The sequence below is a fragment of the Cervus elaphus genome, chromosome X, assembly GCF_910594005.1.
Source record: "Cervus elaphus chromosome X, mCerEla1.1, whole genome shotgun sequence".
Lineage (NCBI taxonomy): Eukaryota > Metazoa > Chordata > Mammalia > Artiodactyla > Cervidae > Cervus > Cervus elaphus.
In genome coordinates, this window is record NC_057848.1 from 161,216,676 (window position 1) to 161,230,270 (window position 13,595).

Below are 13,595 nucleotides of genomic sequence, written 5' to 3' on the forward strand. Positions count from 1 at the left end.
AGGAACTCTATATGGAAACTCAGGGTTCCCCAGGTGGCTCAGATGGTAAAGAATCTGCCTGCAATGCAGGAGATGTGGGTTTGATCCCTGGGTCAGGAAGATCCCGTGGAGAAGGAAATGGCAACCCACTCCAATATTCTTGCCTGGAAAATTTCATGGACAGAGGAGCCTGGTGGGCTACAGGCCATGGGGTTGCGAAAGAGTTGGACACAACTGATCGACTAAGCACATACAGGAACTCAAATTTAAAAGTTTTAAAAATGCTTTTTTTGCATGCATTCTTTCCTTAGCTATGAAATCCCCTTCAAAAAAATGAATTCCACAAATAAGTCACGACAAAAGAGAACATTTTTCAAAGTTAATACTGATCTAGAAATTCAGATATAGATATTTGAAGTACCTAAAATATTCTATTCATTGCTTTACTAAAGTATAATTGTTTTGATCTGTTATAAATTTCTTTTATTGCTATAAAGATAAATGCATATACAGAAAATTGATATTTTTACCATAAGCAGCTTTGAGTCTCAAAATTCCATAATGCCTACAATGGCTAAAATATTGTTTAGGTAAGAAACTGCCACATCAATTTAGTTGAAATATACTACAATTTTACCACAATCCAGTAGTAGGTTATATGCCTCAATTACAGAAAACCCTTGAGAGAGGAAAAAAAAATCACATGAAAAGTGAAGCCCCATACTGAGGATATAAGCTTGATAAAAGCCAGTAAAACAGGGAAAAAGACATCTATCTAATTTCATGTTTTCAATATATATGTATATTCCGAAAATGCTGCCATCTAACAGATTAACCCTCTGTCATACAGTTGACAAATGATGATGACAGTTGACATAACATGGGACTTCCCTGGTGGCTCAGATGGTAAAGAATCTACCTGCAATGTGGGAGACCTGAGTTCAATCCTTGGGTCAGAAGATCCTCCGGAGAAGGGAATGGCTACCCACTCCGTTATTCTTGCCGGGAGAATTCCATGAACAAAGGACCCTGGGGGGCCACAGTCCATGGGGTCACAAAGAGTCAGACACCACTGAGAGACTAACACTTACACTTTCATGACATGACATAGAACATAACAGAATAAGATAAAAACATTGAATGTGATATATATATGACCTAATTATTTAAACAGATGATTATTCCAGAAGGTTCTCTTTTAGTCTGCTAAATTCGTGTAGTCACATAACCAGGCCATGTTAAACTAATGTCAAGTGATATTAAGTGGGGGCTTTTCTTATTGTCTGGGGTGTCCCATGAAGCCCCCAGAGCTGAGACCAACAGGTGTCAAATGTCTAGTCACTCTCTTGGCAGGTGATGACTGAATCACATAAGTGGTTGGTTCAGTGCCCACCTCCTACCTCCAGCTTATTCAGGAGAAACTCAGAGAGACTTATTAGAAAAATTAGAGATTTCTCAAAATGAAAAGCAATGAGAACCACCTGATATTTTTGTTTTCTTCCTCATCAGGAAGAAAACATATTTTGTTTTCTTCTCTCTTCCTTCAAAGTTAGGTCAGGGAGGTCAAGGAGGCAACAAGAAACTCCTTTGGGGAAATGGGAGCATAGGGCTAGGAAAGAAGGAATGGGATGATTAGTGAGCAGTGGGGGAGGCAGAGGAAGATATCACATAATGCTGAAGAAGTATTATACATAGTGACCAGATCACGATGGTCTTGTAAAATCACGTCAAGGGGTTCACTAGGAGGTCAGTGGGAAGCATCTGACTTGTGTTGAACCAGGAGGTGACAAGATCTGATTTGCATTTGGAAAGAGTATTCTGGTTACTGTTTGGGATATAGAATTGGACCAGAGCACTACAAAACAGGCAATGTGAGGAAGCCACCACAACAATCCAGGTGAAAGACGTGGCCTGAACAAGGTGGTGGCGACGCAAATGAAGGGAATTGGGAAACATTTTGGCATTGAAAAGGGCAGAACTTTGTGATTGCTTGTGTAATAGATCGCATGTTAAGACAGATACTGAATGGAGTGCCCAAGGTGGGTGATACCCTTGAAACTGATGTTCATTGTTGTGTAAAAGCTACTGACTCCTTTGGTGATGTAAATATAAGAGGAGAAAGCACCCATATTCTGTGTGGGAAGACATGTGAGAACTGCATATGTGCTTCCCAAGATTCAAAGTTAGGAAGACTTATAAACTTGGGCCAGAAAGATCTCTTCTGCAAACCAGTGGTAGAGACAGACAATGGGACCCTATAAATACAGTGAGTGAGGAAAGGGGGCTTGTGAACAGAGACCAGGGCAGGTTTTGGAGTTTATGGAGAAGGGCTGGTTTAGGCATAGTCTATGGCTTTAGCTGGAGGCTCCTCCAGACCTAACCTCGCGAGCTATTACGGTCCATGATGTGGCAATCCTTGTAGCCTGAGATGGGCTGTTGACCAGACTTTCCAGCAGAAGTCAACTGTACGGAACTTGTTTACAACTGCAAAATTGTGGGAGAACTCTGACAGAAAGCAGTTCTCTACTTGTTTCTCCAGAGAGAGTTTGTATGAAAAATTAATACCATACTTTGTGTCCTGGTCCCACTTCTGGAATTGGGTAAGGCCCTGGAGGCTGTGGTCAATTGTGGGGAGATGTGACATGGAGGGAGGAAGTGGACTTGCTGTTACCAGCAGGGGTAGAGCCTTGAATGTATAATTGTTCATGTCTGTATTGTCTTCTGTGATGGTGAAACAGGTGACACTGGTCCTAATTGGGTGTTAGGAGTGAAGGAGAAGGAGGAATAAAGGATGTTTCTTAGGATTTTGCTTTGGGATCTGAGTCAACAATGGCATCATTCCCAGACATGTGGAATTTACTTTCTATGTATGTCCTGTACTTGGCTAGGTTTTTATGTCTCTATCCAGACACCAGTTAGTAACTAATATTTGCATAGTGCATTACCATTTGTCAAGAGTTTTCACACATTATCAAATGTGGTGCTTTCCAGCGTCCTACAAGTTCACTGGGCAGTCCACTATTTCTCCTTATTATGATAAGGAAATTGAAGCTCAGAGAGGTGGAGTGAGTTGCTCAAGGTGGTAAGAGTTCCAACTGAATATTACCACCTGAAGATCGAATCCAGTTCTTCCAGTTCGTTTGCTTGATCATTTATACATCCATTCTTTATTTCTTACAGAAATATTTCTCCAGATGCTTCCTAGACCAGTTACGGGTACTCTCCGGAGATACAAAGATGTGCATGAAGGTCCTTCCCTGAAGGTCTGGCACAATCAGATGTGTTCATACATAAGAAAAACACAAGTAGATTTCTCCAAAAGAGTAGAGGTTTTATAAGGGTGCAGAGGAGTTCACGTGAATGATTTGTAGGAGATGTCAGATGAAGAGGGAAGAAAGACACGCCAGGCAACTGCTTTTTCTTACTGCATGCTCTATGGTTCTCTGATTTCAGAATCTTGAATATCACGGAGAGAAGTGTGGAGTTAATGAGACTGAATTTTACCTTTTATGAAAAATTTGGAAAGAAGGACTAAATTGAGGTAAAGCCTTGTTTTATGCAAATGGTTAAATTTAATGAATAGATTGTTCCTTTAAAGTTCTTTTTTAAAAAGTCAGCTATGCAATAAAAGGAATTACATTTCCAAGATGGGTAATTTTCTCTATTGTATTTCACAGTTTGAACTCAGAATACTAAACATTCCTCCAAATTACAAAGCAGAGGAAATAGAAGTTTCATAACTAACAAATGAAAAATCACAACTGTTCACCAGGGTAGAATGGAAATCTATTTGGAGCAAGTGAAAATATGGTGGTCCCGTTGATCCTTAGTGGAAAAATATTATGACATTTCTATGCAAAGAGAAGTTACAAAGTTAGACCATTCTATCCTAATTCAGTTTGAACACTATTCCTCTCCAAAATTAAATGGTATAACGTGCCATCTGTTCATATTGAATTGGATGTCCTCTGGATTTTCTTGCATCATAATTTATGTCATTTCTATACCTCCACACCCATCTTTTTGTATCAGCTAATGGATGAGAGACCAACACTAACTTCCCTCTCCCAAGTCCTGTGCTGCCTTTAGCACCATCTCTACCATGAAGATTTCTCATCCCACCTCTCCATAGCCCCATCTTCTCTTTTCCCTTTAAGATATGAATCTAATTACTTTGCTGTTGATAGTAACAGTAAGATCTTCCTTGAAGAGCATTGTTAGAGGTGGCAAATGAATCATCAAGTGGAAAGAATATGATTTAGACTGACCCATCTCTGAAGCCAGAACCCTGCCAGTGACCCAGAGCATGACTCTGCTGTGGACAGAGGGTATCTGAGCTTTAGTCCTGGCTGAGATCCTAACAGGGCTCTCTCCCAGGGTGGTTCACCTCACTTGAATCTAGAATGCACACACTGAGGCCTTTGTCTCAGTAAATGTTGACCAAGTGAATGAGGCCCTGGAACAGACCCCTAACCTGTCTGGTTCAGTCGCTTACCACATTGGAGACATTCCTTTGAAGGCTTCTCTGTCCCTGGAAATGAATTGATCTCTGTCACTCAGATGGTTTGATCTATTTATTTGTTGGTAAATCCTAAATTCAGAATTCATCGCTTCTCCTTCTATGTCTCCTCCCCCCTTTCCTCCCCTCCCCTCCTCTTTTCTCTTTCATTCCTAACAATAGACCCTTTGCATTCCCCGGCGTTCCATCTCAAGAATCCATGAGCTCCTGGGAACTGCTCTGGACTATAATTTTTCCTGTTAATCCTCATAGAAGAGAGAATAGAGAAAAAGCACAGAACAAAAACCCAAACAAAACACAAAACCAGGAAACAAAACCCAGGTCCCTCTGACTTCTTCAGCGGATGGCCCTTCTTCTATGTCCCATCTATTCTTCAGTCCTGTCAGTTCTTGTGTTTAACAAACAGCCTCTCAGATCAACTCCTTCCCACTTCCAGCTCTAGTCCTCATTATCTCACATTTTACTTATTACAGTGAGCTGTTCCTTGGTCTTCCTGACTTTGCTTTTTTCTCTTTTGTTTTCTCTGTTCTGTTGCAGATTAGTCTCCCTGGAGATCTATTTTTATCTTGATATCTCCTTTCTTCTTGGCGAGTAGGAGAGGGTGACACCCTTTGCTGTGCTAACTCATACGCAGAGGCTCCCTCCAGGCACTCTGAGTCAGCCATCCAAGGGCCCCAGGTCACCTGGCTGCTCTGCTTCCCACTCCTGACACCCACATCTAGACCTGCAGAGCCTAAAGCATAGCCACTTTTAGTTTATTTAGTTTTATTTGATTTGTTTTTAAATTTAAGAACTGAAGCACTTTTGTCAATGTGGTTGGGAATATTAACAGGAAATGATTTTTAGTATTTGATTAAGTTATGGGGAAACTTTTATGTATATGTATTTGCAACTGCTTGGGTAGGTGAATTCATCTTTTCAATTGTAAATTTTATAGAATCTAAGTGCAGATTATTTCTGATGAGTTTAACATCCAAATTGAGGTATGCTGTAAGTGTGGACTGCATGTTAGATTTCAGAGACTTAGTAAAAAAATGTAAAATATGACATTAATAATTTTTATATAGAGAGTACATACTGAAATAATATTTTATATGTTTTGAGTTAGATAAGATATATTTTAAAAGTGAATTTAATCTGCTTTTTACTTTTTTAAATAGGGCTGCTAGAAAATTTTAAATTATACATGTAACATGTATTATATTTCTATCAGACAGTGCTAGTCTAGAACAATTGGGTCATTTTATTTATTCTCTCTTCAATTTAGATTTTCCAGGGCAGGTTAAATTTTTAATATTTCCTGTAACCACCCCCTCCATCTTCATAAATAATTCATAACTGTTAGATAACCTGTTCGTGTGAATGATTTAGAAAATGTGATCTAGGCTTCCAGCCCCTTCTAGTGTTTTCTAACATTGTTCTCTGCATCTGGAACATCCAACTCAGATGACCTGTCCCACCCCATCTTGACCATCCTTGACCACATGCCATGGGTTGATGTCTCTTATCTCTTAATTCCCAGAGCATCTAGATTTAGTTTCTACACACTCAGATTCATTGCCACCCTCCACACCACTTTGCATTGTTCTGACTTCTTACATGTAAAACTTCCCTTCTCTTCTAGAAAGTTCAATCACTGAGTCAAGCATCATGCTTTCTTTTTCATTTGACCCATCTACCAGATTTAAACTATGATTTCCTTTTTGAGCAACACAAAGGCTCAATAAGGACCAGTGCAAGAATATTCCAAATAGTTGAATTGTACCCTTACCGAGTTGCCAAATATTAAACTTGGCTATTATAATAAATTAAGGAAATATATTTATAATTTTGAAGATGTACTGGAAAAGGAGTTTTCCATGGAGTCAGCAAGCTAAGATTTTAGTTCTATTCCTGCCTGTCTGGGCACCTGACCTTGGACAAGTGTACTTCACCTTTCCAGAACTTTCTTCATATAGAAAACAGATAAGCTCTAAGATACATTGCAAATAGCATGTTTTATAAGTCTGTGACGGAAATCTTTCTCAAATGCCTTGCATACTACTCTGAGTTTTTAAAATAGAACATGCTGAGCAGAAATTAGCATTTTTTAAAATGTCAGAGTCATTATTAGGGATGTCAATTATTATACACTGACAGTGTAATGCAGCTAAGGGGTTATTGTGATGTGTATGACTGCTTACTCTCCAGAGCAGCGGTTTGTATTTGTTAATTAATGTCTGCCCTTTAATGTCCTCTTTTAATGTCAGACTGTCACCTGTCACTTATTGCTAATGCTGATCTTGCCTGTATTAATACCTTCCCTGTCCTCATCCCATGTAATTTGGGATTCCTAACCTAAGGTGATGTTGGGAAACCCGATCATGAGGAGCTTATTTGACTTCTGTCTGAAATTGGGAATTTAGTCCCTCAACAACCATTTATTGGGTCCCTGTACCTGTGTGCAAGATGGTGCAGGGGCTGAAGAAGAAATCATTTGTGAGCCATCTGCACAGTGAGAAAAGTGTCTGAACTTCAGTGCAGAGGGTTTGTAGGCCTTTTCTTCACTTGTTCGTTTCCAACTCCTGTCCTGATGGCTAAGTTTCCCAGACAGGTCACCTATAGATAATAGAGGGCCTAATGATAATAATGGTTAATCAACACAGTGAAGAACTCTCACAGAAGTATGCAAAGAGACAGAACAGAACAGAAAGTCAAGATAGGTTCCATGTATGTGCTTGAACTGGATATATAAAAAAGTAGTTTCCCGAGACAGAGAGAAAAGCATGGGCTATTTAGTGTCTCAAATTCCTACAAAAAAACCTTGTGAACCAGGTAACACTATTCTCCCCACTTTATAGATTAGACAAAGAAAGGTTCTGAGATTTGCCTAAAGTCTCCATGGTACATCTGAAAGAAAGTGTATTATCTTTGGTCTGTTTCTCCCCTTCCTTAGTACTGAGTCCTATTATATGTTAAATGATCTGAACACTTCTAGAGGTCCAGAGAAGCAAATAGAAAAGCAGTTCTCAACCGGTAGTAATTTTACCCCCCAGGGACATTTAACAGTGTCTAGAGACATTTTTGGTTCTCCAGACTGAAGTGGGAGAGATGCTGTTGGTATCCAGTGGATCGAGACCAGGGATGCTGCTAAATGTTCTGCAACACAGGGCAGCTCCCAAGGATGGCCCAGCTCTGAAGATCAATAATGCCAAGGGTGAGAAACCTTGCAATAGGTAGAAAGAAAGCTTAGTCCTTCTCTACTGTGGATTGGATTAAAACAAATAATTATTGGAAGTCTGTTTTTATTTATTTTTTTTTCTTGGTTACACCATACTGAAGCAAGGAACAAGTAGGAGGAAGGTGGGAAAGAGCTTGAAAATACCTGGACACATTTTTATTTTATCTTTTCTATGGAAATATGAGTAAAATCTAAAGATCTGCTACATTTCTGTAGCAAACAATACTAATATTTGCCACTGAGATTACTCATCTTTTCTGGGGCTGTGCTAAGGGGTGGGGGGCCTGTTCAGCCCATGCCTCTTGCAGTTAGGTGTAGTCATGTGGCTGAAATGGAAATTATGGGTGGAAGCCTGTTCATGATTTTTCATGTTGTCATCCTAGACCACAGCAACCATGGAAGTGTATATTGGTATGGAGAAACCATAATATCTAAGCGATGTGGAAAACTGCACCAATGGAGAAGAGCAATCCCACCCAGTCTCCAGGTCTGCTAGACTTTGCATTAGTAAGAACCAATCTTTTTTGTGCTATATTACTGAGAATTTTGAAATTATTATTGTAGTGTATTCTAACTTATCCTAATACATCCAAGTTAATTAGCAAGTACTCTGAGATTCTTGAACCCCACCCCACCCCCAGTCCCGCCAAATTTCTGGGGGTGTTGCTTCTGCCTAGGGTTTCAGGATGTATTGATATTTTACATACGGATTCATTCACATTGCTTTCTCAAATTCCAATTAGCATTGAAGTCCTAGAAAGATGTTAGTCTTTATAAAAATCCAGTGAGTCGGCAGTAAGCTCCAAATGTTCTCACACATAGTTTCTGGGACTGCATGTGAAAGAGTATATTTTTTAGACTTTGAAAAATACATTTTTATGTCTGAAATGATTGTTGTTGACATTAAAATATATCCTGAATTGTGACATCTCAAGCTTGATGGCTTTTACCTACTCATTATATAAATTCCATTATGTAAGCTAGAAGATAAAACCTTATTTCGTTTACCTGAGTTTCTATATTAGAGATTGTGAAAATTCTAGGACAATGGTAATCAACCTCTCATCTTCTGTTCCACACATTTCTTTCTCTCTTTCTCCCTAATTTGAATCAAAACCATGTCATTATTTCTCTCACCTGTTGGAAACGGTTTACCTTTTTTGGTAAGGTAAGTCTTCAGAAACCAAAGACCAATCTTTTTAGGTTATCGTCAGTCCCTTGTAATGTTACTTTATATCTATGATCCAGCATGCTTTTTACCACCCTCCTTCTATAAGTTTATCCATTTTAACTTATATTTAACATATTTATTATTGCATTTATTTACCTGCTCAGAAGCATCTATGTACGTCATAGCACTCCTTTAACTTTACTATGAGTTATAACTGTAACATAAGGGTCAGCTGCCTATAGGAGTTTCTTCTCCTCTTTTTCCTTGGATGTCAAGTAAACTGCCCTGAATTGCAGTCCCTTGGGTGGGAGAAAATCTAACATGCTGACTAAAGACATCCAGACTCTTCTGTGCACCTGATTTTCTTGTGGTCGGTCCACACTGTGGCCTGTTCCCCTGTCACCCCTGGTCAGACAGGGCAGCACGGTCTGTGTGCACACGCCCATCAGGACAGTCAAGATGATCCATACAACACTGCATCACAGGCACGCCGCTTCTGAAGCATGCAGGGGCCATCCGCATTACCGGGAATTGCTCAGTGGGGGTCTTTCTTTTCAGACTTAGCATGTCACTGTGATACTGGGCTCTCCTTCATCTTCACACTCTCCTAACACAGTCTCTACCCTGCTCCTTCTCAGGGCTCTCCCTCCATCTCTCCCAAGCTCTCCTCACCCCACTCCTTTGAAGCCCAGAATCCCCCCTCTAGTATGTCCTACACTTTGACTTTCCTAACCTTTAACTCAACCCTAGTCCAGCTTCTGTAGTTTATTTTTGGCCACGCAGCTTGCAGGGTCTTAGTTCCCCAACCAGGGATTGAACCCCTGCCTCTCAGGAGTGAAAACATGAGTCTGATTTTTTTTTTTCAATGCTCAGTATATGGTTTTATTATCAACAACCAGGACTGACTTGGATTGACAACGGATTCTGTTATATAATAGTTTCAGGAAGAATTGCTACAGAGCATTGTTTATCAAACTAATATACTCAAATATGTAAACATCTCTCCATATTAAATTCCTTATGGAAAGCATCCCTATCTAGCAAGCTAATTACTTGCTTATTTAAGGGTACATTTTGTAATTAGAATATATTGAAAGGTTATGTTACTTTGTGGGAATCTTACTAAAATATCATGTGCATCAGGTAAATATTTGGGTGTCCTGCTTTAAATTTTGTCTAAGTGAAAGTCTTTTAGGGATATTGATCTATACATTTGGCACCAACATCTTATAAATGTCTTTATGTTAACATGGCACCTAATCTCTTTCTGAGCAAAATCTTAGCTCTGGTTGGGATTTATTTCTTGGCCTGTCACTGCAAGTATCAAAACTTATTTTCAGGAATACCTGATTTTTCAACTCCTTGTTCTAATTCTTAACCCAGCTTAGTTGAACCAAAGCATATAGCTGTATCCTTCATAGGAGCATAGAATAGCTATTTTCCAACCCAACTTGTAACTTCACCGTAATTATCAAATCCTTATTTAAGAAGGATTGTCCAAAAACATGCAGTTTATTGATTCCTTTAGATGTTTTGAAATTCATACCTTGACTGCTGAAAGCTACATTTTTATGCTACATTGTTTTGACTTTCATAAAATTGCCTTTACAAAGTTGTGTTTTATCCTCTGTTCATCTTGAAGAATAGAATGCAGAAGAGTTCAGTGAATCCTGCTAATAACAATGATATGTTGATAATAATCATGATAATACTCATTATTAATTATATGATGATAATTCTTAAATTCGAAAGCATGAGGCTTAACCACTGCATGACCAGGGAATTCTCCTGCTTCTTTATTTGATAAACTTCAGCCAGAGATTCTGCCAAATAGAGGCCCTCTACTCTGAGTATACACCCTTTGGAACCACAGGCTTTCAGATTAGTGTTTTCTTTTATCTAGCACATTGTTAGAAATGGAAGTTCCTAATTTCTAGAACAAGAAGAAAGCTATATGAGGCCTCCAGGCATTTGAGGAGCGTGAGAAGGAGTAGAGGACTTGGTGGCAAGAAAAAGTAGCATGTGAGAGCACAAGAGGCTTGTTGATCTGTGGTTGATGGGGTCAGAGTGGTCAGAATGGCCAGTGCATGGAGGCTCTTGGGAAGTATCATGTGGGCAGAAGAAAGCTTTTGAAAGAAGTGAAGGAGCAGAATGCCATGCTCAAAACTACATTCTAGAAAGATCACTCTGGCTTGGGTCAGAGGGCCACGGTGTCAAGTCTAGACAACAGTTATAAGACTTTGATTGCAGAAGGAGCTATAGCGACTTCCCTGGTGGTCCAGTGACTAAGACTCTGTACTCCCAATGCAGGGGGCCTGGGTTTGATTCCTGGCGAGAGAACTAGGTCTCACGTTCCACAGCTAACAGTTTGCATGCTCAATGAAGATTCTCCATGCTGCAACGAAGATCAAAGATCAAAGACACTGAGTGCTGCACCTAAGACCCAGTATAGCCAAATAAATAAGTAAATTTTTTTTAAAAAAGAATGAACTATAAAATGAGAGGGCTGTTGCAGGACAAGGATAGTGATGTGAAGTGGATTTGAGAGCTATTGTGCAGTGGGATTGAAGGGGCTCTGCAACTGTGTGGGCAGATGAATCAGTGAGAGGATGAACCCGACTTGAGCAGAAGAGGGGTGCTGGTGCCCTCTCTGAGGCGAGGTGACATGGAAGGAGGAGCACTCTGGGGGGGGTGGGGGCGGGGGAAACCATGGATTCAGTTATGCCCATGGTGTGTTTGAGGTACCAGTGCCACCCTCTCAAAGATGTTGAATCAGCAGCTGTAGACCCTCAGATACCAGCGCCCATGGACTTAGCATGCTTGGTTTTGAATGTTCTTAAGGAGCATGACAGGGCTTCCCTGGGGGCTCAGGCAGTAAAGAATCTGCCTGCAATGCAGGAGACCCAGGTTTAATTCCTGGGTCAGGAAGATCTCCTGGAGAAGGGCATGGCAACCCACTCCAGTATTCTTGCCTGGGAAATCCCATGGACAGAGGTGCCTGGTGGGTGACAGTCCATGGGGTCACAAAGAGTCAGACACGACTTAGCAACCAAACCACCACCACCACCACCACCACCACCAAACAGGACGTTGCTCTACAACACAAATATATATCAGAAAGTGATGGGTGATGCTTAAGGGTGAATCACTGGTGCTTAAGGGTGAATCATGTGGCCTACAAGTGAGACTCACACAGCTACTTTTTGGGGGATCAGGAGAATTCAGGAAGGATGGGTTCAGAGATAAAAGTCAGAAATGGTGGCTAGTACAGTGAGGAGGAGGAGACAATAAATACCATCTGAGCCTATGGAATCTGAGTGGACAGAGTGACATAGAAAAGCCACTCTAAAGTCAGCACTGGAGCTTGGGTGGTATCAAGACTGGAGCTGTAGGTTAGCAAAACAGAAGTGGGATCCCTTTTGCCGAACTGCAGCCTTTGATGTCTTGATTTCTTACCTCTGCTAAACTGTGTGGAGCCAAGAAGCAGGCCCTCACCTTTTGAGTTTGCTCACCTTTCTTCAAGGCACCCCTTGCAATTGGCAGAGGCAGGTAGTTGTTTAACAATCTGCAGAGAGATTGAGGTAATGAACTTGGAAAAGAGGATGAAATCTAACCCAAGTCAGCAGAACTATATCTGTTATGTCTGAGTGCCAAGGATGAAAAGCAAGCATGGTGTTTGAAGCCAGAAACATACTAATTTTTTTACTTCTGACACTTTTTCTGATCTTAACTTTACTAATATTTACATAATATTCCCTGTGCCTTCCTCCCCTTCAGCACCACCCCCCCCCACCAAAAAAAAAAACTCTGCATAAGTTTCTTCTCTCCAACACTCTTCTGCCCCCAACCGCACCCCCCACCCTACCTACACATATCCAAAGTTATTACTGGGTAATTTAATTCAGAAAGGCATTTCAAAATGTAATTTCTTCATTGATGAGGAAATACATGGTGATCATTTTATTTTATTTATTTTTTTTTGAATTTATCAAAATCCCTGTATTTATGTTTGTGATATTATTAAGCTTTAAAATATATATATATATGTATACACACATATATATATGATCTGTTGCAATTTCTTTCTCTTGTACTAAATGTTTTTTTTTTTAATTTCCACATTTCTTTTTTTTTTTTTTTTTTTTATTTTTTTTCCAGTGGGTTTTGTCATACATTGATATGAATCAGCCATGGATTTACATGTATTCCCAATCCCGATCCCCCCTCCCACCTCCCCATGGTGATCATTTTAAAACATTGAGTGGCAAAGGAATTCCTGAGGTCTTTAAGACAACAGATTAAACTGGAGTCTTGTTCTGCAATAACATTTGCCGGGACCAGGTTTATTGCTGAAATCCCAGTGGCATGTTTGTTTTGTCTCAGCTCCGTACATGCTCATGGCTAATCAACAGACAGGTCTTGAAATCGCTGGGTGACCTGTACATCTTGTCCCTAGGAATAAATATCACTCCCTTTGGGAGAGCTCAAGGCTGAATGAGTCATAACCCAGTCCTTTTGGTGTGTACAAAACAGTAGTTTTCTTGGAGTCAGAGACAAATTTGTGACTGACTCTTTTCCACCAGTGCAAATGTCTTGGCTCTCAAAATGAAGCTTGGTTTTCATATCCTGGAATGAAGAGAACTTATTCAAGTCTTAGCAGGACCTCGATCTGAAGATAACAGCATTGGTGCCCTAATTTCTCCAGA

The 13,595-nt window shown here is 40.1% G+C and overlaps 1 protein-coding gene across 2 annotated transcripts in view; it reads left to right on the forward strand.

Moving 5' to 3' along the window:
• FANCB (FA complementation group B) overlaps nucleotides 1-13,595 on the forward strand; it is a 115,287-nt gene that overhangs the window by 57,634 nt on the left and 44,058 nt on the right. Inside the window, exons 11-13 of one of the 2 annotated variants that reach the window (XM_043896171.1) lie at nucleotides 3,160-3,242; nucleotides 3,433-3,520; nucleotides 8,102-8,205. The gene's annotated coding sequence lies outside the window, so the exon portion shown is untranslated. Of the gene's footprint in view, nucleotides 1-3,159; nucleotides 3,243-3,432; nucleotides 3,521-8,101; nucleotides 8,833-13,595 lie in introns of those variants that run through there. The other variant, XM_043896170.1, reaches the window with a different exon arrangement.